Raw genomic sequence first — 26,991 nt, forward strand, 5'->3', positions numbered from 1 at the left:
TATATATATATATATATACATATATATATACATATATATAATATATACATATATATATACATATATATATATATACATATATATATATATATATATATATATATATATATATGCCAGTCCTCAGTCAAATCATCCAACCCATGCCAGCATGGAAAGCAGATGTTAAACGATGATGATGATGTGTGTGTGTGTGTGTGTGTGTGTGTGTGTGTGTGTGTGTGTGTTTCTGTATTTGTCCTCTTCCATCACATGATAACTGGTGTTGGCTTGTTTATGTCCTGTAACTTAGCAATTGACAACAGAGACTGATAGAGTAGTGGCAGGCTTTTTAAAAAAAAAAACAGTACTGGGGGTGGATTTTATTTGACTAAAACTTTTCCAAGGTGGCGCCTCAGCATGATTGCTGTTGAATGAGTGAAACAAGTAAAGGATAAAATTGTTTTTTATAAAAAGGTTTCATTCTAAAATATTTACACTAATTCAAATTTATGTTTGCAGAGTTTGGTTTAAATATGCTGAGAGTATATAATTAGATTGATAGAATTGTAATGATTTGTATTTGACATTTGTTTAGATCATAAAAATTAAAATCTAAACTGGCTGTTCTATGTAAATATTCCCTCTTTATATTAAAAACCAGACCTACATATGAAATTTATGCTTTTTTTATTCGTATTCTAAACATGTTGCTTTTAACCATTAGCATTTAAACTGACCATGTCTGGCCCAAATATTTACCCGTTTATGTTTAGACCAGCCATAATCTGACCTCTCACACCTATCCTACAATATCATTCTAAAAATAAACAATTACATCATTGAAATTGTGAAGCTACAAGATGCATGGTTAATTCAATGTGAATAAAATAAACATTACATTTGACAAAATAATCTGAACGTCAATAGGGTCAAAAATTGTTGTAAATCTAAATGGCACCAACTGGCATGCAAATACAGAATTGGAGGAAAACAATGTAATAAGTTTAGAGTTAACTGACCCATTACTAATTGAGCTCTTAATTACCATGGATTTATTCTTTGATGTTTATACATTAATTCTCTATGTGGACAAGTCAGTTTTGAGTAGTAATAAATGTATGTAATATCACTATAAATTATAAACTGACATAAAACAGCCCCTCCTGATTTCTCTCTCTCTCTCTTCTTTTTTTTAAATTACTCAAACAAGTAATTAATTTACTGATTGGTAAGAATATATTCTTAAATTAACATCTAAATTGACTATAATTTCAACATAAACTGCTTAAACTGCTAGTTATACATAATTCACCATCTTTTTGTATTTGATAGTTTTATTGGGTAAAACTTACATTAAAAAAAAGACTTATGAATTGTATGTATAGGTACAGGTGTGGCTGTGTGGTAAGAAGTTTGAGTCCTGACCTAATGGTTCTGGTTTCAGTCCCACTGCATGGCATCTTGAGCAAGTGTCTTCTGCTATAACCTTGGACCAACCAAAGCCTTGTGAATCAATTTGGTAGACAGAAACTGAAAGAAGCCCACTGTGTGTGTGTGCACATTTGTGCTTGTTCCTCCACCACCACCACCCGACAACCAGTATTGGTGTGTTTATGTCTCAGTGACTTAGCAGTTCGGGAAAATAGAATGATAGAATAAGTATCAGGCTTAAAGAAATAAAAAAGGTCCTGGGGTCAATTCATTCCACTAAAAAATTCTTTAAGGCAGTGCCCCAGCATGGCCACAGTCTAATGACTGAAACAAGTAAACGATAAAAGAAGATACCTACATATAAACCAAATGTCATCTGGTTCCAATAGTGTGTGTGTGTGTGTGTGTGTGTGTGTGTGTGTGTGTGTGTGTCTCCACTCAACTACCACATTCAATAAACATACCATGCATACACAGCAACAAAGGTATTAGCTGTTACTACTCCTTCACAGCACAGAAAACATGGTAAGATGATACACAAACAGAACAATCCCAGGTACCACATTTGGCCACCAAAAAGAAACAAACATTAAATTTCCCCTAGAATACACGAGCACCAGCTGGACAGCAATGTATCAGGGAGCACAGCAAGTTCACGGGTTCAAGACCAACAATGGTCATTATCAGGGAGATGGATCCAGGGGTGATACCTTGTTGTCTAGTTGATGACCTGCAGATCATATGTCTGGTCAGTTAGGGTAGACTTGGGCACTGTCCAACATGGTTACTGGGTATAACACAGTGGTTCTCAACCACAGTCCTAGGGAATCCATTTATGATTTTGTTAAGATTTATCTGCAATAAAGTGGTTACACTTCTACATATGCAAAATATTTTAATCTTTTAATACAACTCCTATTTTGTTATTTTTGTAGTTTCAGCTCGGAGCTTGTGGCCATGCTGGAGCAACACTGTTTTGCTACACTGTTATTACTGAGAGTTTCCTCTAATATGTTTAGAAAACAAAACACTTGGTGAAGAATGGAGTTTGATGTAGCTACCCTCATTTGCACCTCTTGCTGTGAGGTAGGTTCCTCTGGGACTCTTGACAGGAAGAGGTCCAGCCTTGATTTAAAAAGCCTACATCTACTTTGTGCAGGCTCCTCAGGCTCTTTGGGAGAATATTAAAAAGCTGTGGGGCCCTGAAACCCAGGCTGTTGCAGTAACTGGTCCTGAAGTGCGATGGCATTGTTGGGATCTTTGGCACTGTGCAGTGTTGACCTGTTTTGGCATTGGTGTAGCTTTCCAGGATCTTCCAGATGTATATTACTGCATATCTCTCCTGCCTTCACTCCAGAGAGTAAAGTCTTAGCTGTTGCAGCCTTTCCCAGTAGCTGAGCCATTGCAATGAGATGATCTTCTTTGTGAAGCTTCGCTGGATTGCTTCAAGGTTCGCTGTTAAATTTACACTGTTGGGTGACAATATCTAATTATAAAACTAGGATTTTTTTAAACATGGAATGGTTATGAGGGTCCAGTTGAGTAACATAGGAACCAAAGGGATCCTATTGGCAAATAATGGTTAAGAACCACTGGTATAACAGAATACTGACTTTCTCAAATTGATCAGATGAAACTTTTGCCTCACACAAACCATAAAAACTCAAAACATCTCTCAATATCTGATTTAAAGACAACAACTAATTAACGTTTAGCAAGCTCATAATTAAAGCAATAATTTAGAAACTATTAAAACATGAGAAACTTTATGCAACTAAGACAAAAGAGACTATGATGATTGATTACTTTGAACTTTCTTTAAAATGTTGGAAGAAATGCATCAGAAATAACCTGAACTTAAGATTTTTCCATCTCATTGCTTGATAGTGTAATTAATTTTCATGCCATCTAACAACCAGCCATAACTAAATGCTAATTATTTTCAACATTGCTTATTAGTAAAATGTAACTTAATCATTACATATTTTAATTTGTATATTTTAACTACAAAAGTACAATTAGTGGCTGCAATCAGAGGCTAATCACAATGGTAACAAGTTCAATGGATCAGTTATGACAGGTTCCAGTCCTACTATTATAAGTGAGGTTCCACAGCTAGAGGGGCGGTGGTGGTGGTTGTGGTGGTGGTTGTGGTGGATAAAACAATGATAGGGTTCCAGTCTAAACTATTTGAAAAACAAAACAAGTCAAAAATAATTATGAAGTCTACTTCCCGGCCGATGCACCATATTTTTTGTCCAACCCATGCTAGCATGGAAAGCGGACGTTAAACGATGATGATGATGATGATTTACAACCACAACATTCCAGGTTCAACACCACAGAGTGGCAACTTGGCGAAATCCATTCACTATGACAAAAACAGTTTTGTATCAGATTGATAACTTATTTTATTGTTTTATATTTACCAAATGGTTAAGCGGTGGACTAAAATATGGGGACCTGTTGAAGGGCATACATCAGTATGGCTACAACCAATAGCTGAAACCAGTAAAAGAATGCCAGTCTGATAATACAAAGGCTTTTTGTTTTTTTTTTGTTTCTTGGTTTGTTTTTTCAAAAGGTTCCTGCCAGTTGTCAAGACAAGGTCACATGTCCAAAAATGTATTTTTCACAAGTGATAAATTAAGTAGGCAAAAAGAAAGCTTATATAAACTTGTGTGTTGTTTACAAGATTAATTAGGTTCTGAAGAGGCTAACGATTAAAAGACACTCATGATGCTCACAAGAGAAACAAAAAAAAAAAAGAAAAGAAAAGAGAAAAGGGAAGGACAAAAAAAAAAAAAAGGTAGGGAAACAAAAGTTGTGAGGTAATAACAATGATGACACAACAGGCAGCTGCTGCTTCTAAGTGAGTTAAAAACATGAAACAGATTGTCTTTTTAAGCAGCTTCACTAAACAATAACTAAAAACAAGTAGATTAGCTGAGGAATGTGGTGGAGGGGGCCGTACCCCACATTTTCTGCCCCCTCTCCTCTCTCTCTCACTTGTAAATATGCCATTTTCAATAGAAATAAAAACAAGTATATTTTTCAATGAAATAAAAACAAAAGAAAGAAAAAAGTAACTAACAGCCAGGGAGGAGGAGAAGGAGGAGGAGGAGGAGAGACAGAAGCTGCATTTGGATTTAAGTGAATGACGATAATATATCAATGTATTTTTTAATGAAGAACAACAATGGAAAGAGGAAATAAAGCTGCTGTTTTATTCCTGTTTGTCTGAGAGAGAAAATGTTTAAATGGACAATGGCATCGCAGCACAGTATCAGCTATCATCATCTACCAACCACCACCACTACTACTACTACTACTACCCTCATTCACTCACAACAATCCACAACAACCTCTCTCTCTTTATCTATCTGTCTGTCTATGGTCATATATACACATACATCTCTCTCTATACATATATATATATATATATATATATATATCTCCGTATGTATGTATGTATGTATGTATGTATGTATATATATATATATATATGTATGTGCGTATGTACATATATATATATATATATATATATATATATATATATATATATATATATATCTTGTGAGTGTTCTATTTTCCATGTTACATTCTTTTCCATTCTTAATCTCTTGTTCTTTATTTCTCCTCCTCTTTCGGGGGTCTTACTTATTCAGCAAACTGGGTCTTGGGGTTTCTTTTTTTTTTTTTTAATCTTAACCTTTCTCTAACCCTATTTCATTCTATGCATGTATGTCTGTATATCAGCATGCACACACACTTATATGCTTTTCTACATGTGCATGCATGCGTGAGTTTGTGTGTGAATCATACTGTGTCTCCATTCCCATATGCGCATGTCTACATCTTCCGATATTTGTATCTCTCTGTCTGTCTATCTCTCTGTCTGTCCATCTCTCTCTCTCTCTCTCTCTCTCTCTCTCTCTCTCATTTATAGTTTTCCCAAACTACGCAATCTCCATACATAACACTATCTGTCATCATCTCTATTCGTTGACAATTCCCACTTTCAAGATTATCCTGAAAGAAGTAAAGTGGGGTGGAGTATCATCTTTCTCCAGCTTCCACTGAGATAAACACCAAATTTTTCTACATGCTGAAAAATTCCTTCTCTCTCTGTCACACAGTCTGAGTGTATGACATGAACAAAACCGGTTTAATTAAACTCATTACATATATATACGTGCAGGAGTGGCTGTGTGGTAAGTAGCTTGCTTACCAACCACATGGTTCTGGGTTCAGTCCCACTGCGTGGCACCTTGGACAAGTGTCTTCTACTAAAGCCTTGGGCTGACCAAAGCTTTGTGAGTAGATTTGGTAGGCGGAAACTGAAAGAAGCCCATCATAAATATATATATGTGTGTGTTTGTCCCCCCCAACATCACTTGACAATCGATGTTGGTGTGTTTACGTCCCCATAACTTAGTGATTCGGCAAAAAGAGACTGATAGAATAAATACTAGGCTTACAAAGAATAAGTCCTGGGGTCGATTTGTTCAACTAAAGGCAGTGCTCCAGCATGACCACAGTCAAAATGACTGAAACAAATAAAAGAATGAAAGAATAGTGGACAAGAACCAAACCCAGCCAAAGCGCATTCTTGCCCCCTCCCCCAAAGAAAGGACAAAACCAAAAAGACAATAGAACTCTGTAGAATCAGTGTGGATTTGCATCTTGCTTCCTAACTATATGGTTCCAGGCTCAGTCCCACTGCCTGGCACTTTGGTCAGCCTGAGGCTATAGTAGAAGACATTTGCCCAAAGCCTTGTGAATGGATTTGGTAGACGGAAACTGAAAGAAACCTGTTGTATGTGTGCGTGCATGAGCATGTGTGTGTGTGTGTGTGTGTGTGTTTGTGTTCCACACCACTGCATGACAATGGGTGTTGGTGTGTTTATGTACTCGTAAATTAGCAGTTCAGCAAAGAGACTGACAGAATAATTATCAAGCTTACAAAAAAAAAAAAAGAAAAACAACACCAGGAGTCAATTCATCTGACTAAAAATTCTTGAAGGTGGTGCCCCAGCTTGGTCACAGTCTATGACTGAAACAAGTAAAAGATAGATGCTGAGATGATGTAAGTTGTAGGAATATAGAGAGAAAAGGATAGAGAGAGAGAGAGAGAGAAAGAGAGAGAGAAGGAGGGAGAGAGAGAGAAGGAGGGGGAGAGAGAGAGAAGGAATAATGAAAATGTAAAACCGTTATGCTTTGCTATAACTTTTAATTGATTTACTAGCATTAATTTCTCAAAAACAAAAAGACCCACACTCTTTGTTGAGAGGCTGATCTCATGGTGCGTCCTGTATGATGGCAAAAGAATTATTGTGTATAACAGACAGTAATAACTGCTGCATCATTCTATGCTTCACAAGGTTGGCAGTGGAGCTGGCGGAAACGTTACTACACCAGGCAAAATGCTTAGCAGCGTTTCTTCTGTCTTAACATTCTGAGTTCAAATTCTGCCAAAGTCAACTTCACCTTTTATCCTTTCGGGGTTGATAAATTAAATACCAGTTGTGTTCTGGGGTTGATCTAATTGACTGGCCCCCTCCTCCAAAATTTCGGGTATTGTGCCTAGAGTAGAAAAGACTTGTTTCAACCTTTAGACTGCAGTCATGCTGGAGCACCACCTTCAAGAACAAATCAACTCTGGTACTTAATTATTTTTAAGCCTGGTATTTATTTTATCAGTCTCTTCTGCCAAAATGCTAAGTTACAGGGACATAAACACACCAACACCAGTTGTCAAGCAATGGAGTGGATCAAACACACACACAATGTGCTTCTTTTAGTTTCCATCTACCAAACACACTCACAAGGCTTTGGTTGGCCCAAGGCTATAGAAGACATTTGCCTAGGGTGCCATGCAGTGGGACTGAACCCAGAATCATGTGGTTGGGAAGCAAATTTCTCACCACACAGCCACACCTGCATTTATGTCTGCTGCTTTTTTTTTTATTGTATTTGTTTTCTTCCCCAGCTCTCCAAAGACCTTTGCAACGCATCTCACTTTATAACACGAAATCCTGTAACACAAGATTAATTTTCATGTTACAGTAAGATTTGTTAGGAACACACTATTTCGGTAATGCAAGGTGTTCCGGTACTTGCCTATGTTCACCTTTCCGCTGACATTTTGTAGTGAAATGGACAGGATACTAACTCTATATCACTTTCAGACGACGCAGTTGTCAAGTGCAGATACATTCAGAATGCTAATTGAAATATACTCATAATATGTAAGCATGAAACAGAAATTGATTTCTGCTAATTGATGTCATGAAACCAATACCATTCCTTAGAAGCCTCTATGAGATTTTTTGAAACATTTACAGTTTGCAAAATTGTAAGAACCAACTACAAATAAACATTACTCTAACCTCACACTTGAGTCGATTTTACAAAGTGGCTGCTCTTTCTAGCCTCTTGTATATAAATATATACTTACAGAACCATTCGAGCCCACAGTAGCATGAAAAGATGGCTTGAAAATTACACAACAGCAGCAATAATTAATTGAATACAGTTAACAAGGCAGAACACATTAACACTTTTGTTTTTGTTTGTTTTTTTGGTTGGTTAGTGTACTAAGTGACTTGAACTTTAGAGGTAATACAGTTCTATATTTGAGAGATGAGGAATTATATACATTATTTACATTTGACGGATATTTGTCCTCCTCTTGATGAAAGCTCGAGAGTACATCAACCGAAACGTTGTGTTAACAACAAACAAAATGAGGACAAATATCCGTCAAATGTAAATAATGTAAATTTAGAGATAATATATAAAAAATGTCAGATTTTTAATCATTAAACCCATGAAAATATATTATGCAACTGAGCTGATCAAAATATGCAGATAACAGTTGGCCAAGATGTTGCTTGTCTACCTACATGTTACAGTTTTGGGTTCAAGTCTTACAAGTTGAATTTACTTCTTGTTCTGATGGATGGTGGTCAATTATTTATAAATACTAGTTCAAAAATTAGTATCAGTGATAAGGATTTAAACTTGGTTTATTATTCCTCTCCTTATAAAATAAAAATCACTTTTTACCTAACCATTACGACTGCTGTTAAGCAATGGTGAGGCTTGTCCACCATTTCACTATCGCAGTGGGGGAAATGTGATTGCCAAGGCTCTGACAGACCAGGTCACATGATGATGATGTTTTCACTAGAATTCTTATTTAACTCATAAGACTACCTGTATTAACATGCAGACAGGTAGGAGGGGGGGAGTAAAATCTAACATTAAAGTTAGACAAAGAACAAGGAAAGTTTGAAAAAATGCAATATGTATGTATGTATGTATGTATGTATGTATGAAGCTTCAGATATTATTGTTGTTATTGTTGTAGTTGTAAGATTTCTTTGATTTGTCCAGAAACATTTATCTTTCTGGATTGGCAAACATATTGTTTAAAATTCAGTTTCAATCAACATTCATCAATCAATCTAGCATGAAAGAAACTACAACTATATTCAGTTTCCTGTTCTTCTAAGAAGTGTTGTATGAAATGTTATTAGTAAATAGATTATACAATAAACCAAAGTTGAAGAAGAAAAAGAAAATGTAAGTTATTCACTAGGGCAGGGAGTTGGGAGGAGTTACGAAAAAGGAAAAAAATAAATAAATATAATAAAAAACAAAATAAAATTGCACGTTTGTTGTAGTCATCAATAATATATTTGAAACATACCCAAGCCTATCCAGTACCTTCGAGTTAGAGAGGGGGGAAACCTCGTAAGACTTGTTCAAACTGGAAGAAAAGCAACAGAAATTCACAGTTAAATCAACTGTAGAGGAGGAACAGTTGTGAAAAATCTAAATCTAACATCAAAAGAATCTAAAACTAACATGAAAAGATGTAAAAAAAAAAAAAAAAAAAAGAATTTCAAGTTTAATAAAGGTCTATTTTGGTCAGGCACAATACCAAATTTAGAAAGCGGTAGAGAGAAATTTAGTCAATTGTAGTACCTCAAATTGTTAGTAGTAGTAGTAGTAGTAGTAGTAGTATTGTTATCAAAACAATCCAAAACAATCACTATTTGCTATCAGGTGCGTTAAAGATTGCATCTTTGGAAGCACCTGTTAATACCTGTAATCTCTGTTTCATTTTGATAGCCACAACTTTTCCCTCCCTAAATCAACAGCAAACATTCTAGAAACAGTTTTTGTTTGATCCATATTTTTGATCTTAACCACTTAGTTTGGGCTGGTTTTCATTTTTTTTTTAAAGAAAATCCTTCAAATATTTACTTTACATTCACAAACACACTAAGTAATCTTACAGCATACACACACACAGTTTATTGAAATATAAACCACTTTTTAAAAGACAGAGCAAAACCTTGGGTCAGCATACCAAGATTGTTTGCTACGATCTCCTGTCAGGAAACTAAATTTAACAATCTTTCTTCAAAATATAACTTCTTACATGAGTTTTGCTTCTTTCTACAAAAATTATATAAAATGTTTTACATTCCAATTCTAATTTTGCTATGTAGTGTATGTTATCAGTGTCACCATGTTGAAAAATCTAAAAATCATCACCTACATATTTACTTTATTCAATGGTGGTGTACAAAATATGACACCAGACATTATTGCCATGCTTTATTGCTTTAAATGCAATTTTCAGCTTTGTATTTCAATAACCACACTGCATGCATGAATAACTTGTGTTTCTGTGGGGGTATAATCGCTAAATTTATACCACAGCATATCAAGTCATTGCAGTTTCTATTTTCAAAAAACTATTGGGTCATCCCAAAACTAATGCGGTTTTTTCAATTGCATGAACTAAAAGTTGGAGGGGAGCAGGATAAACCACCTGCATCAACTTGTTATGAAAGCAGGTAGTAATTTTACATTGGTTTTGTTCTTAGTGCAAGCTTTAAAGAGTGCAGTTCGATTTTAACAGTCATTTTTTCAAAGCTATAGTGGAAGTGACAAAGGAACATATTTGGCACATTTTGCTTTATGAGTTCAATAAAGGCAACAACACAATGGAAAGTGCAAGGAATATTAATGCAGTATATGGGGACTGGACAATGAGCGTAAACCAGTGTTAACGGTGGTTCCAGAAATTCCCAGCCAGAAACTACAGCCTAGAAGACAACCCTCGTGCTGGAAAATCTGTAGAGCTCGACAATGATGTCCTGCAAGCCCTGGTGGAACAAAATCTCATCATAACTGTTGAGGAACTTGCAGAGAAACTTGGATTGGTCATTCAACCATTCATCAACATCTGCGTGCCATTGGAAAAGTCAGTAAATTGGGTCAATGAGTTACTCACAAATTTTCCAAGTGTAATCATGCACATTGAGTGAATGTGTGCTCTTCTTCGCTGTCAAGTCTCATGAATGAACCTTTTTTGGACTGAATAAGTGACAGGTGCCGAAGACAGTGGGTAGGAAAAGGAGAAACACTGGCATCCCAGGCTAATGAAAGTCTTCACCCACGTAAGGTGTTGCTATCTGTTTGGTGGGATATGAAAGGTTTAGTCCACTTTGAACTTATAAACCCAAACCAAACGATAACAAAAGAGATCTACTGCAAGCAGCTTGAGCAGCTTAAGTCAGCGCTAGAAAAAAAAGTGACCATCTTTGGTTTCAAGACAAAAGGTGTTCTTCCATCAGGATAATGCTCAGCCACATACAGTGAGAAGTTTGAATGAGAAACAATGCCCCACCCACTATATTTAGCGGACATTGCCCCATCTGATTATCATTTATTCCACATTTGAATGGGAAAAATATGAATTCTGTAGACAAGGTCAGAACAATACTGGAGGAATATTTTTCGTCACGGATAAGTGAATTTTGAAAGAGGGACCTTGCAAATCTACCAGATAGATGGAAGAACATTGTAGAAAATGAAGGGGAGTATATTTTAGATTAAAAAAGAACTTTGTTTATCTTAATTTTGAAAAATAAAAGTATGAAAAAAAACACATTATATATAGACCATACACAGCCTCACAAACGAATTTGGTAAATGGAAACTAGAAGCCCATCGTGTGTGTGTGTGTGTGTGTGTGTGTGTGTGTGTGTGTGTGTGTGTGTGTGTGTGTGTGTGTGTGTGTGTGTGTGTGTGTGTGTGTGTGTGTGTGTGTGTGTGTGTGTGTGTGTGTGTGTGTGTGTGTGTGTGTGTGTGTGTGTGTGTGTGTGTGTGTGTGTGTGTGTGTGTGTGTGTGTGTGTGTGAGTGTGTGTGTGTGTGTGTGTGTGTGTGTGTCATTTTATTTTAACTTATCCCAATAGCTGGAAAATAATGTTAGCTTTACCAAGATATTGTGTGCTTTAACATAAGGCAAAAGTTTTTTTCCTTCAAAAATTGTCCCACAAGAGAAAGGGGTTGCTTTATATTGAAGTTCACAAGAGAAAGGAGTTGCTTTATATTCAAGTTCACAAGAGAACTTTCAAAATATGAGGCTCTGTGAAGACTTGAACAGAAGACATTTTTCTCTCTTACTTTTTGAAGAGTGTTAAAAAAAGAATTTTGGAGAAAAAATATTCCCAAGTTTACATGCCATTCTGATTGAAGAGGTACATAACCAAAAACATTGTCTAATCATTTTATTTTCAGCATAAAAATGTTTGGTAATGAACCACAACTCAATTTATCAGACATGGTTGTGTCAGTTGTCAAGAAAGAATTCTTCTCTATCATTTTTTATATTTGTTGAATCTTAAATCTTCTGTTACTATATTTCTTTGTTCCAATCATCATCATCATCTGGTGAGGTCAGAGGCCACATGAGACTACATTGACCATTTTGGCATGTTTCTATGGCTACATGTCCTTCCCAACACTAATCACTCTACAGAATGTAGTGGGTGCTTTTTATGTGGCACCAGCACCAACAGGATCGCCAAGTAATTTTCAAGACAAAAAAAACCCCTCAAATGGGGGGTGGGAGTAATAGTAAGAGGGGGCTTGGTGTCAGTTGACGAGAGATGAGAGGTATAGATGGATAGGGATAGGTGTTCTGCTGTCAATAATTTTTTTAAATAATGAATTATTTAGTAAAATAACTGCCGTTAATAAGTTGATGTTTGGAATATAAATTATCATGGATACAGACAAACATGAAATTTTGATGGAAGGTTTTAATTTAGATCAGTTCAAATAAAAGCAAGTTTATATCATAAAACAAAGGGAATTTTCAAAGAAATTTGGTATCAGAAGACTTCATCACATTACGCTTGTATGGGCAAACTAAAACGATGAACTGAGACCAAGAGAAATCTATACCAAAGTTTGATAGTGACCAACTCATCATCAAAAGGTAAGTCATACAACGAGAAGCAAAGTAAAAGATCTTCCATCATTCACCACACAGTATGTATTTTATTGATTACATTAAATTCTGCCAGGATTGAAATTCTGAACAGCAAGTTGCTTTAAGCAGGGCTTCACTCACTCTCTCTCTCTCTCTCTCTCACAAGAAAACGAGCAATACATTAAATTCCACTGTTGGAATGAAAATTTATTATGAAATTGAATTTATAACTGACATAGCAAGGCTCTAAGAACGACCAAGTTGGTTCTACTTATTTTAGAGAAAATTAGTTTTCAGTATAAGCAAGTCTAGAAACTTCATAAAGAATTTAGTATTTGCTGGAGTATATAAACCAACAATGCTCTGGTTATTTTCCATTAATTTGGGTAAAAGGTATTTTATTTCTTCATGTTCTTCCTTCCAATAAGTACTATCAGTCAAGCTGAACATTCTCCAAGAATACCACATTTTAATATAGTGTTCTTAGAGAATGTTCAGCTAGACTGATGTGCAATACCTTTGCCATAGTTGGAGATGTAGAAAGATCACTACTGTGACTACTACTGCTGTGGATACTACTAGAATATTGAAAAATACAACGTATTTCCAACTTTTTATAAATGTCAATTTGTGTAAGTTTTAAATGAAAAACTATAAAACAAATAGAAAAAAAAATGTTAATGCCAACTCATGCTAATTATGGATGGTGCTTCAGTTAAGTATATCTACCATTTGTCAATATGAACTGGTCAAAAGAACCAAGTGTATTGCACTGAAGTCTCATAAATGGTACTAGAATATTAAAACAATGTATAGGAGAGAGCAGAAATGAGAGGACATTAATGAAACACACAACAACCAATTTTGGCAGAATAAACTTAAAAGGTATTAAATGAGATAATTGCATCTTTTGGTCAATCTGAAAGTGAATACATTTGACAATTTGAAAATTTCAACTTTTAAATGTGTGTGTATGTGTGTGTGCATGCATGCATAAACCTATTTAATAGACAAAGAAATGCATCAAACTGACCTAAATTCTCTGCAGATTGACAAAATGCTGATCAGCCTTAATTGATTTTCTACCCTGATAAGAGAATCTCATCAGGTGTCTACATCACGTGACCAATCACAGAGAAATAAGTAGCCAATCCTTTTATAAGCACATCAAATCATGTGACTCCAGTAAACTGGAGTCACATGATTTCCAAGCAAGGTAATATTTTCCCCTCTGGCTGGACATGTTTTCATGGCAGATTGGAAATGGATGGGACCACTTGCATGATGATGGCACTCCATCACAGCTATCATATGAGGTCAAAGCAAGGGACCACACACACACAGACACACACACACACACAATTTCCAGCTGACAAATCTATTGATAAAGTTACGGTCAACTGTGGACTACTGCAGAAGATACCTGCTCAGAGTGTCACATAGTGGCAATGAACCTGAAACCAAATGGTTTGGAAAGCAAATTTCTTGACCACAAAGCCATGCTTGTGCAAAGAGATATATAATTTATTTAAAAAAAAAAGAAAAAGAAACACTCTTTCTCTGGTTTCTGTCACTGGACTGTGGGCCAAGCTGGAGCAGGGGCTTGAAGATTTTAGTTCAAGATACCAACCAGCACTTACTTATTTAATAATTAATCAAGATTTATTAAATTGATAAGTCAGATTTTTAACATAAACAGAGGCAACTCAAAACACTGGTTTGCATCCATATACAACATACAGACATACATAGCAGGCTTCTGCATAGTTTCCCTCTACCTGGTGATAGTGGGGCCCAACATTTTAAGTAATCACGACAGCCCTAGATGCCTTCATATTTAAGTGGAAGAGGGGAAGATGCAATGATATTTTCTTGCTATGCAGAGGGATTTATTTTTCCTGTTGTAGGAGACCAAGACAGACAGGACTTCATTGGATATTTTCAAGATTTTGTTCATGGAATCAGTGCAGTTTGTGCTTCAGATGTTGAGATTGCATTTGGATAAAGCTTGGTTACAGAAGGAGGAATGAAGAACAGTACCATCTGCAACGGAGAACGTATTGTTAGAGGTGATGGCACGCAGGTGTAAGAAGAAAAATAACTCAGGGGATAAGACCAAACCCTGGAGCACATTAATGTTGATAGAATGTTAGAATGTAGGGGGAAAGAGATCAAACAGTTATCTGTGATATTGCTATCTGAAAGGTTACAGAAGAAGAATCAAGTAAACTAATATAAAATAACAACAACACTAATAGTTTACAGATCTGAAATGATTAAAAGACTAATAACAGTAGTTAGTTTTTAAAAATTCATAGGTTTTTGTTAAAAACTAAACCAGTGAAAATATTACAAAATCCTCAAAAGTAAAGATCAATATGAAATTTCAAAAGCAATATATTATCTAATCAGTTAAAATTTCAAATTTCAACAAAAAAATGGATGACAATTTGTGGAATTACCATGTCTGTGATGGTTGGTGAAAATATGAAGTTTACATTTCTTAAAAGAAAAAAAAATGAGGAAATATAAAGAAAATAATATTTCTGGCGTAAACATAATCCTTGAAATATTTGGATAAGATCGTGGCACTTCGTCGGTTACGATGATGAGAGTTCCAGTTGATCCGATCAACGGAACAACCTGCTTGTGAAATTAACGTGCAAGTGGCTGAGCACTCCACAAACATGTGTACCCTTAACGTAGTTCTTGGGGGAGATTCAGCATGACACAGAGTGTGACAGGGCTGGCCCTTTGAAATACAGGTACAACAGAAACAGGAAGAAATAGTGAGAGAAATTTGTGGTGAAAGAATACCGCAGGGTTCGCCACCAACCCCTGCCGGAGCCTTGTGGAGCTTTAGGTGTTTCTGGTCAATAAACACTCACAACGCCTGGTCTGGGAATCAAAACCGCAATCCCATGAACGTGAGTCTGCTGCACTAACCACTGGGCCATTATGCCTCCACTTTGGATAAGCTAAAATGCAGAAGAATATGGCATTCATGCATTTCTCCAAGAGCTTTAGCAACTAAAAGTGAAGTGATGCAAATGAGAAATCTAAATTCCATTCTAGTTTTGGTTTTCTAGAAGCTTACTCATCACCATCATAATTATTTAACACCCACTAACCATGCTGGCATGGGCAGGACAGCTTCACAAGATCCAGCAAGCTGTAGGGTTACATCAAGTTCCAATGTTTGCTATGAGATGGTTTCTATGGCTGGGTGTCCTTTTTAATGTTGGCAACACTGTGCACTCCTTTCTTGATTCTGGCAGAAAGTTATGAAATAACTTGCAAGACTGAAAAGGGAAAAACACCCTTGACTAAGGGGCAGGAGGTGGTTTATGCCAGGTGTTGGAATGTTGAAGTAAGAATAAGGGGACAAGCACAGTTGTCTCACTATAGAGGAGCTATACGGCCCCTACCCGAACATTAAATAAGGCTGAGTGGAAAATGTAGCACTCCAGTGAAGCAAACAGAAAGTGGTGTGGCCATGGTTACCAAAGCAACTTGACTGATGTTTCAACTTCAAATTTGTACCATAATCACTAGAGAGAGACAAAGTTCATTTTCCCACCAATACGAAATATTGTAAGTGTATAATATATACATGTGAATGAATCATTAATTATCTGTGCAATACACATACATATGTATTTATGTAGGTGTGGTTTTGAGGTTAAGAAGCTTACTTACTAACCATGGGTTCTCAGGTTCAGTCTCACTGCATGGCATCCTGGGCAAACATCTATATAGCCCCAGGCCAACCAAAGCCTTGTGAGTGGATTTCGTAGGCAGAAGCTGTAAGAAGTCCAATGTGTGCATGCGCACATGTGTGTGTGTGTGTGTGTGTGTGTGTGTGTGTGTGTGTGTGTGTGTGTGTGTGTGTGTGTGTGTGTGTGTGTGTGTGTGTGTGTGTGTGTGTGTGTGTGTGTGTGTGCGTGTGTGTGTGTGTGTAGCCTTGTCCTATTACCACATGATTGATGTAAATCAGCATCATCATACAAAGGTTTCTAGTGTCCCATGGAAAATCATGTCTGGTCATGGGGGGAAATGTTACCTTGCTTTAAAAGAGGTGAGGGTTGGTGACAGGAAAGGCATCTATCTGGGTGTAGAAAATCTGCCTTAAATTCCATCTGACCGATGCAAGTATAGAAAAGTGGATGTTAATTGATAATGATGATTTGTGTGTATGTGTGTGTGTGTGTGTGTGTGTGTGTGTGTGTGTGAAGGGCATCCAGCTGTAGAAACCAAAGCCAAAAACAAACCATGGAACCTGGTGCAGCCCTCGGCATTGCCAGCTCTTGTCAAGCTGTCAAACCCATGCCAGCATGGAAAATGGATGCTAAATGACGGTGATGATGATATATACACACACACATGCACACACACACATGTGTATATACACATATGGATGCGTATACATATGCACACATGTATACACAAACACATGCATGCACACATGCAAGCATGTGCACGTGCACACATACTGTGTGGGGTGTTTTTTCTTAGAATTGAAAAAAATTTAATTCACTTGATATTTCAGGCTCTTTTAGAATTCTGTATTCAAAGTTATTTCATACTTTACAAAGAAATGTTCTGGAAAGGCAGCTTAACCATTAAAAATTGCAACCTTTTTCAACCTATCCCTTTCATCTAGTTTATATATAAATATTTTTAGTGCCAAATTATTGTAAACAGCCAAATAAAATTATCTATCTACAGGAGAAATGACTGACTTCTTACAAAGCCGCAGATTTTAAGGAAAGTGAAAATGAGATTTCGTAATATTCATGCTTTTGTCAAGAATATTTATTACCACTAAGTAACATGAAATAGCTGCAAACATCAATTGGCACTGTTGAGATATTAGGACACTAACAGCTTATCATTCTGACTATTCTTCGTCAACTGCTGCCAAAGAATATATTAAAAACTCTAATGTCAAATGAGAAATGTTTTCGCTCCACACAGCCATCTAAATTTAGTTTTATCCACGACTGAGTTGAATAGCTTTTCGCAAGAATTTGAACACTTGCACTCTTGTTCAGAGCAGATCTGTCTCGCACTTTAATCCTTTAACATTCCGATAACTTTGTCAAGTGTAATGATTATTTATTCATATTGCTTTTGTAGCTCTGAGGTTTCATTGTTGTAGTTGCTTATTTTGAGAATGACATTGTAGGGTAGGTTTGAGAGGCCAGAAGTGGCCAGTTTGAACATAAAACGTAAAATATTTGAGCTGGATAAGGCTGGTTTAAATGCTAAAGAGTTAAACACTCGACTGTAACATCATTATAAGAAAGTAATTACATAAGTAAAGTAGAAGTATTTTAAAACTATTTTCCAGTACATTACCCTTTACTTAAAAGTTTTAAAATACATATATGGCTGCCAAAGACATTTCTTTTTTTTTTTTTTTTTTTTTGACAACATAAGAATTTAGCAGCTTCAAGAACATGAATTAGTTCTTTATAAGCAAATAAGGCTATAAATAATGGCATATAAATATTGGATTAAAAACCCTTTGGATAAGCTTTCAACTTTTTCCATTGGGTCTACGGGAATGCATGCAATCGTCACAATGGAAAATGCCTTCATCTCCACGACTGAAGAAGGCATGACAAAACCACAGCTCAACCAAGAGAATCTTTTACAGCATCCACAGTATTATGCATTGAGAATTTGTCCCCCTCAGAGCCAGACCATCAGTCAAGAGTTCCACTGCAATGATGTTTTGAAGAATTTGAGGGAAGACATCCAGCAAAAGTGATTGGTTCTGTGGAGAGTGAGGATTTAGATTTTTCATGACAAGACGTGGTCACTCAGCTCTTCTCACTCATGAGCTTCTTACCCAAAATACATAGTATTGCTTCCGCACCTGTCCCCTATTAGCCAGATCTAGCACCTGCAGACTTCCAGCTCTTCCCCAAGATGAAAATGCAGCTCAAAGACAATTGTCATTTTAACACTGTTGTTGAGATCAAGAGCAAATCGCAGAAAGTCTTTAACTTTCTTACAGAAAACGACTTCCAGGCTGGATTCCAAAAGTAACAGGAATGCTGGGACCAGTAAATTGCTGCAAAAGGTGACTATTTCGAAGGCGTAAATAAGTCATTCTTTTTTTATTAAAACATAACTAGTCTGGGAACTTTTTAATACTACCTTGTATTTCACCATTGATCAGTGTTTAATCCTAAGTCAATTCTAATCAAGAAGGTCAAAAGCTTTCCAGCCATCGCCATACTATCTTAATTAGTCTAAGATTACATTATTCATGTGTGTTTCCTTTAATAAGCAACAGTATAATTTGCAGGTGATCTGGCTACTATTTCTAGCAGGTAGAGTGACTATAAAGAGAAGGCTCATTTTATTACTGATTGTAGTTTAACCTCAAGTCAGCACTGACTGACCAGACCTATGATTAAAAAGCATTCCACCCATGGCCATCAGGTCTTTTTATTCACAGAATGCTAATGAATGAGTCAGGAATTTTGATAATAATCATGCATATCATAGTCTTTTAGTAGAGTATTTACTACCTCCTACATCATTTGGTTACTATTCAGTAGAAATCAATATCTGAAACAGCAAACCGGATGTTTCAATGAAGAAAATAAATGAATAAATAAACAGAATGGATTTTTGATTGGTTAAAAAATTTTCAATCATCTGAATTAAAAGTCATGAAGTTTATATCTTTTTCACTAGAACTGTGTTACATACATGACCAGAATACTTTGTTTTTCTTTTGCTTTTGTTGCTTCTAATTTATTCATTCATTGCTACTAGTAAACATTTCCTCTCTCTCTCTCTCTTTCTTTCTATGAGGAAGAAGAGTTTGTGTCAAAAAGAAACATAAAACAGACTCGTCTTCCTCCAGTTAAAATAACGGATTCCATTATGCGAGCCATTCTATCACTTGAACAACACAGTCCTACTTTCTGCACCGCCAGGTCAACAAGTGACCTTGCATGACTTTTTTGAGAAATCCTATGTGCTAATCGAGGAATTTCTAAAGGAGATTTCAAAAGTGGTTTTCTATCTCTTTCCTTTAATCATTAGCCAAGATTTATTATTATTATTATTATTATTATTAAGGTGGTGAGCTAGCAGAAACATTAGCATGTGAGGCAAAATTCTGCCAAGCATTTTGTCTGCCTTCGCGTTCAGAGTTCAAATACTGCCAAAGTCAAATTTACCTTTCATCCTTTCGGGGTCGATACAGTAAGAACCAGTTGAACACTGGGATTGATGTAAATTAACTTACCTCCTTCCCGAAATTACTGGCCTTGTGCCAAAATTCGAAATAACCACCACCACCGACATCGGTTGTCAAGCGATGGTGGGGGGGGAACAAACACAGACACACAAACATATATATGACAGGCTTCTTTCAGTTTCCGTCTACCAAATCCACTCAAGGCTTTAGACAGCCCAAGGCTATAGTAGAAGAAACTTGCCCAAAGTGCCACATGGTGGGACTGAACCCAGAACCATGTGGTTGGTAAACAAGCTATTTACCACACAGCCACTCCTGCACCTGTGAGTTAACATTCTAAATTTTAAGACAATGCAAAAAATAGCTGTGTGGTTAAGAAGTTCCTGTTTCAACAAAGCTGTTCCAGGTTCAATCTTAACATGGCCAGATATTTTCTGAGTCTGGGTTGGTCAACACCTTCTGAGTAGAATTTGGTAGAGGAGAACTTCTAAAGTCCATCAAGTATATCTTCTATCTTTTACTTGTTGCAGTCATTAGACTGTGGCCATGCTGGGGCAGCACCTTGAAGAAATTTAGTCAAATGAATCAAGTCCAGTACTTAATTGTTTTGAAGCCTGGTACTTATTTTATTGGTCTCTTTTGCTGAACTGCTAATTTATGGAGACATAAACACACCAACAATGGTTGTCAAGTGGTGTTGGGGTCAAACACACACACACATGATAGGCTTCTTTCAGTTTCTATCTGCCAAATCCACTCACAAGGCTTTGGTCAGTCCAAGGCTATGGTAGAAGACACTTGTCCAATGTGCCATGCAGTGGGACTGAACTCAGAACCACGTGGTTGGGAAGCAAACTGCTAACCACACAGCCGTGCATGCATGTGTGCATGCGTGTGCATGTGTCCATGCTTGCACAGGGCTAAAAACTGACGCTTACATTGCTTTTCTCCAGATCTCATAACACAGCAGTTGAACAAACAGAACCAAAAGAGCAAGAACCAAGCTGAAATAAGTTCTAAGGTTGAAAACCCGACAACAGTCTAATAATTGGAAGCGGTAAAAATCTTTAAAAAAAAAGAAAAAAGGAAGAAGAGGTCTTGAATAACTGACAATGTTAATCACTAAAGTGTGAACTGAGTATTTCGCTAAGTATCTCTACATCCATAGTTTATTCTGATGAAGCTGCCTGTGAATAACCAACAATTAAAATAACTTCTAGTCATTATTTTTAGACCAGAATGTATAGTGTGATAATTAAAGTACTCGTCAAATAATGTGGTTAATTCTTTTTCCCTCCCGCTCTCACACACTAAATCAGCAACACTGCACCAAGAGAAGAGTAATGAGGGACCACCCACAGACTTGTACAAGAGCTGACAGCCTTCTCTCATATAGAAAAAACTGATAAGCTACATGGAACCCTGTTGTTTGGAAGCATGTTAAAGATGTTGGAACTGCAGTTTGTATCCTGGTGGGACAGTTGATGAGGTTATTGATGATATGCATATGTTTACTTATTACATTGGGGCTTTTTTTTTTTTGGTTGCTTTTTTTTTAAGGCTTGCATTTTTAGTGTGTTATCTAAGTCCTGTTAAAGTTCAAGAGTAGATCCAGTTCTTTACACCATTCTCCAACAAGTTTACTGGACGGCGACAAGTTTACTGGACGTGCCAGGCACCATACTGATAACCTCAAGAGTCAAAATGTACAGGAGCCATGAAAGAAGATATTATTGATAGACTGATGTGTGATTCAAAACAGTTCTGGTTGATGGTTACTCAGTGTGACCAGTGAGTGACCACTGAGTGACCACTGAGTGAGCAGATGCCACAATACATTGAAACAATTCAGCTTCTGAATATAAGACCAAAGCTGTCTGCACTAAAGATAGCAATAATAACAATAACCATTGCCAGGAATGGAACCAGTAATGGCAAAGTAACTAGATTACAGAAGGCACGTGGTTTGGTGGTTAGAGTATTCAGCTTACAATCATAAGGGCATGAGTTCGATTCCCAGCAATGCATTGTGTCCTTGAGCAAGACACTTCATTTCATGTTGCTCCAGTCTACTCAACTGGCAAAAATGAGTTGTTCTTTTATTGTCACATTTTGTGTCATGCTGAATCTTCCTGAGAACTATGTTAAGAGTACATGTCTGTGGAGTACTCAGCCACTTGCACATTAATTTCATGAGCAGGCTGTTCCATTGGTCATATCAACAGGAACCCTTGTCCTTGTAACTGACGGAGTTCCAATCAGATTACAGAAGTTATTTAGGAAACTCCTAGGTGAGGCAGGACTGCTATTTTATTCACTCTCGTGTTTGTATATGGAAGATGTATGTTATACAGTACTGGAACACATTTGAGGGGAAATGTTGGGGGCCTATTCTATTCTTTTAGGTGCAAAATGTGAACTTGCAAGACAGGGTTAGGGTACAGAAGGAAGTTGACAAAGCTTAGGAATTAGAAAGACATTGTGCATAGTTGACCAGAAAGTTAAAATAAATTGGTTACAATGATGTTAAGTAAAACATTCTATAGATAAAGGAAACCTAGAGCTGAAGACATCTCTTTTTATAACCTGTTCACCTTTAGAGTAGAGATTATTTGCCAACATAACATTACAGCAACATTCGTCCTAAACCAAGACTGTCGTGTTATCTTTATTCCAAAGTACTGTTGCTGGATATCTCTCATTGTGAAATTTACAAATAGTAATTTCAATTCACCTTTATAAACACACACACACACACACACACACATGCAGGTGTGGCTGTGTGATTAAGAAGCATGCTTCCCAACCACATGGCTTCAGGCTCAGTCCCACTGTGTGGTGCATTGGGTGAGTGTCTTGTAGTAGAGCCCTGGGTTGATCAAAGCCTTAAGTGGATTTGGTAGATGGAAACTAAAAGAAGCTCATCACACACACGCACACACACAGAGTATGAGTGTTTGTCTCTTTTCTAAACATTCCATGATTGTTGTAAAGGAATATCATTCATCTCCAATATTGTGAAAATATGTCTAAGGGAAATGTTGCTCTACTTGGAAATAGGTGAGGGTTGGCAATAGGAAAGGCATCCAGCCATAGAAAATCTGCCTCAACATCTTCCATTGGACCCATGCAAGCATAGAAAAGTAGACATTAAACTGATGGTGTCACACACACACATACGAAGAGAATGTCCAAAGAAACTGCTGCTGTGGGTATTTATGCAACCAGTATTACAAGAGAGAGAGAGAGAGAGAGAGAGAAAGAGAGATAGAGAGAGAGAGATAGAGAGAGAGAGAGAGAGAGAGAGAGAGAGAGAAGAGAGAGAGAGAGAGAGAGAGAGAGAGAGAGAGAGAAAGAGAGAGAGAAATTCACCAATATTTAAAGCAAGGACAATTTCCAAGCTGATAATTATTTTCTATTCTTACTTAGTTCTATAAATTTGAATGACTACAAAGAATAATTGTTGAAGCAGGTGATGTCTTACAGTTGAATTCTCTTTCTTTTCTTACCACCGAGTTCTTAATTATCAGGCATCTAGCAAAACTAAAGCAAGATAATATAAAAGAAGAGGAAGACATTCTTGTAAAAAAGGAAAAAAAAAAAAGAGAAAAAACCCCACAATTCTTTGCAATGAAATAACCGAAAGCTACTGCAGGATCCAGATTAGGACATAGAAGAACACACATGGAATAAATATCTCAGAACCAAAAATCAAATCAATTGGTTGCCTTTCAGCTATTTTCGCTGTATATACGTGTGTGTGTGTGTGTGTGTGTGTGTGCGTATGTGTGTGTGTGTGTGCGTTTGCGCGCGCGTGCCAGCATGGAAAATGAACGTTAAATGATGACAATGATACATGCAGATATATATATATACACACACATTCATAAAAACATGTGTGTGTGCGTGGAGACTAATCGCTTATACACAAGAAAATTGAAGATTTGAGCTCATTCTAGAGTGAATGTATAAAAGTGAAATCTCCAGGTAGCTATGGTATTTACAAGACAGATACCCAGATGCAAAGTTCCAATCAACCACAGGCACTGTGTATTTGGGTCATTCTACATAATTCTACATTACTTAAAATAGTTAAACCTGATCATCTCAGAATATTACCTCCAGTAGACTATGGTATCTTATTCGGAAGGATATTAAATCTGATTCACAAAACACAATAAAGCAGGAGTTAAAAGCCATTACATTAAAACATTAATTACTTTATTAATGCTTTAATGAGCATTAATGAGCCCTGAATCCAAGTCTATTTGACTCTTCTACTGACTCTGCAACCAAAACAGATACAAAAAGCAACAGGACAGTAAAATAAAAGCTAAGTAGCCAGACTGTCACAGTGTGCACCATGATAAACCACTGTATGTGTCCTTAACCAGGAAATGGCCATGTGTCCTTAACCATGAGTTTTATGGATATGGAGTTATTTCCCTTGCTGGACATAGTTAACAACACATTACCAGAACTGGGAGAGGATATAAACAGTGGTTTCCTGAAATGCAATGGGGAGGAGTCTGCCATGAGGTTCCCCAGGGTGCAGCAAAACTTGAACATTAATATGTGACATTCAGCCTGGTGCAGCCGTCTGGCTCTCCAGTCCCCAGTCAAACCGTCAAACCCATGCCAGCATGGAAAGAGGACGTTAAATGATGATGATTGATGATGATGATGATTGATGATGATGATGATTGAGGTGTCGCTTCTAGGGATGACATTACCTGGATAACAGTCTAGTTGGTCATTACTCTTTCACATGATCCCATTCCTACCAGCTATGAAGATATTCCAAACCAGTACATCGAAAGCTCAAGGGAGCCCGTTGTTGTTCAACGGACTACTTACAAGCCACAAGTTCACCTAATCAAGAACAAACCAACAAAAAAAAAAAAAAAAAAAAACTAGGCTGTTATTAAGAACCTCTTTGGATGACATTCTTATCATTCTGGTGTAAATTGGCAATGAAATAGTTGAAAATTAAATGGATAACAGGCAAGTATAGCATATACATACTACTTTGCAATGGAGTCATTAAAATTTTATGGCCTGGATTGTCAATAACAGAGCATGAATTTGATATGTGTATATATTCTAAAAAAGCACACATAGCTTTAAACATGACTCAAATATCAAAAGGCATGAACTAGCTGTGATGTAAATTTAATATAAAGTACTTTCTTCAAAACCAGTGAATCAAGTTTTTGAATGAACATTCTCTTTTTATTAGGCAATAGGAACCTGACAACCTCGTCTACCTCGTCTCAACAACACTGACATTTGGTGCAGATTACATGCAAACACAATGCACCCAGTTTATTCATCAAAACAGCTAAAATCTTCATACTCACACAATTACTAATAACGAAGAGCCTTTCGTGTTGATCACACAATTCTGATATAGCAAAGAGAAGTCAATGAGCAAGCCTCTACATGATCATTCAATCTACTAGAAATAGCAGCTAACTCTTTTTCAAACCACAGCCTTTGCATAATACATGACTTTTGGCAAAAAAAAAGACAAGATAATCATGGATTCTATACCTTTGATCATGGCTTTGACAAAGGTTGTTATTTAACCCCAGGACAGCAATAAGAAAGCAAACGTGCATCATAAAAGGTTTTCTTTTCAAAACTAGAAAATTGTTTAGATCTGATAATGACCTTCTACACGGTATCAGTGCACTCCACATTAGAGTAGTGCTCACATGACAAGCAATCCATCACTTGCCAACAAGCTGCAATTGCTAGCCTGTGGATGTTGTACTTTATACAACTCTTCCAGTTTATATAGCTGTATAAGAGTGTACCATCCGAACCAGTGATTCCCAATGAAATTTTACCTATGGACCCCTTTGATTACTATTTTACTCAGATGGACCCCCCAACCCCAAAGCCATTTGATGTATCTTTTATAGATATTTCTTTCAAAATTATTATCTTGTTTTTCACACATTCACCTGGTATAGATTTTCAGAACATTCTCTGAAAGAACAGGTTTTAGTGGCTGGAAACGTGTTAAACTACATAAAACATTAGAGAAAGAAACCTGGTTGTTTCTCACAATAAAATACAATTGGATCCCTAAAAATGATGTAGATCCCCAATTTACTGTTTTGTTTGCACCACTACCACCACCACAAAGAAAAAATTATATGAACTCCCTGTTTGAGAACCACTGACCTAAACCAACCTCGCTTCCTCCCACCATTCGTATTGTAACCCCACAGACTTTATATGAAATTATTTCCTCTTCAGGACTAATATTTTCAGGAACTCTGGTGCCTCTTGCTATATACAAATTCATTGAAACACATCATTGTCATTTAGCTCCCATTTTCAATGCTGGCATGAGTTGGACAGTTTCACAGGATCCAGAGAACAGCAGGACTGCAGCAAGCCCCAGTGTCAGCTTTGCCAAGGTTTCTATGGCTGGATGTCCTTCCTAACTCCAGCTGGGTGCTCCGCTCTTCTCACACTGGTGAAGCTGCCAAGCAACTTGCAAGAAAGGTAAGAGAAAAGAAGCCTACCTCAATTAAGTGGGGTGGGGCAGTATTTGAGGTGGGTTAGGGTTTATCCACATGTTGTGAGATTAAAGTAGAATAGAGGAACGAGCAGAGGTGTCTTGCTGTAGAGAAGCTACATAACTACCCCACGTTTTAACAGGCCAGGTGGGTGTAGCTGGGAAGAAGATAAGACAGTAATGATGGGGTACCAGAGTAAACCCTCAATATAGAAGAAGGTGAATATGAGAGAGATGAACAGTGGATCAAGGGTAGTTTCATAAGGGTTTGAGCGGAGACCCAAGAGATGGGGGTAGTGGTGAATGTAGCAAGTGATGAACAATCTAGTATTTAGTTCTTCCCTTCTGAGTTCAAATCCAACCAGTGTCAGCCTTGCTTTTATTCTTTCAAACTATAGTACCAGTCTACTCCTGGGGCTCATTTAAATTATTGTAATAACCTCCCCCAAAAATTTGTGCCATTGTTTAGAATCAATATAGAATGAAAAGGAAAAAATAATTCAATATCTTGGCTAAAACAG

General features: G+C 36.8%; 1 protein-coding gene across 13 annotated transcripts in view; it reads right to left on the reverse strand.

Annotated features, from left to right (window-relative positions):
• LOC106867178 (ras-related C3 botulinum toxin substrate 2) overlaps window positions 1-26,991 on the reverse strand; it is a 227,838-nt gene that overhangs the window by 136,840 nt on the left and 64,007 nt on the right. For 9 of the 13 annotated variants that reach the window (XR_016242696.1, XR_016242697.1, XM_089355668.1 and 6 more), the window contains one exon: window positions 9,128-9,187. The exons of the other annotated variants lie outside the window; for them this stretch is intronic. The gene's annotated coding sequence lies outside the window, so the exon portion shown is untranslated. The remainder of the gene's footprint in view (window positions 1-9,127; window positions 9,188-26,991) is intronic. 13 annotated transcript variants of the gene reach the window in all.

Source organism: Octopus bimaculoides, chromosome 7, assembly GCF_046866305.1.
Source record: "Octopus bimaculoides isolate indiv1 chromosome 7, ASM4686630v1, whole genome shotgun sequence".
In the NCBI taxonomy this organism is placed as follows: domain Eukaryota; kingdom Metazoa; phylum Mollusca; class Cephalopoda; order Octopoda; family Octopodidae; genus Octopus; species Octopus bimaculoides.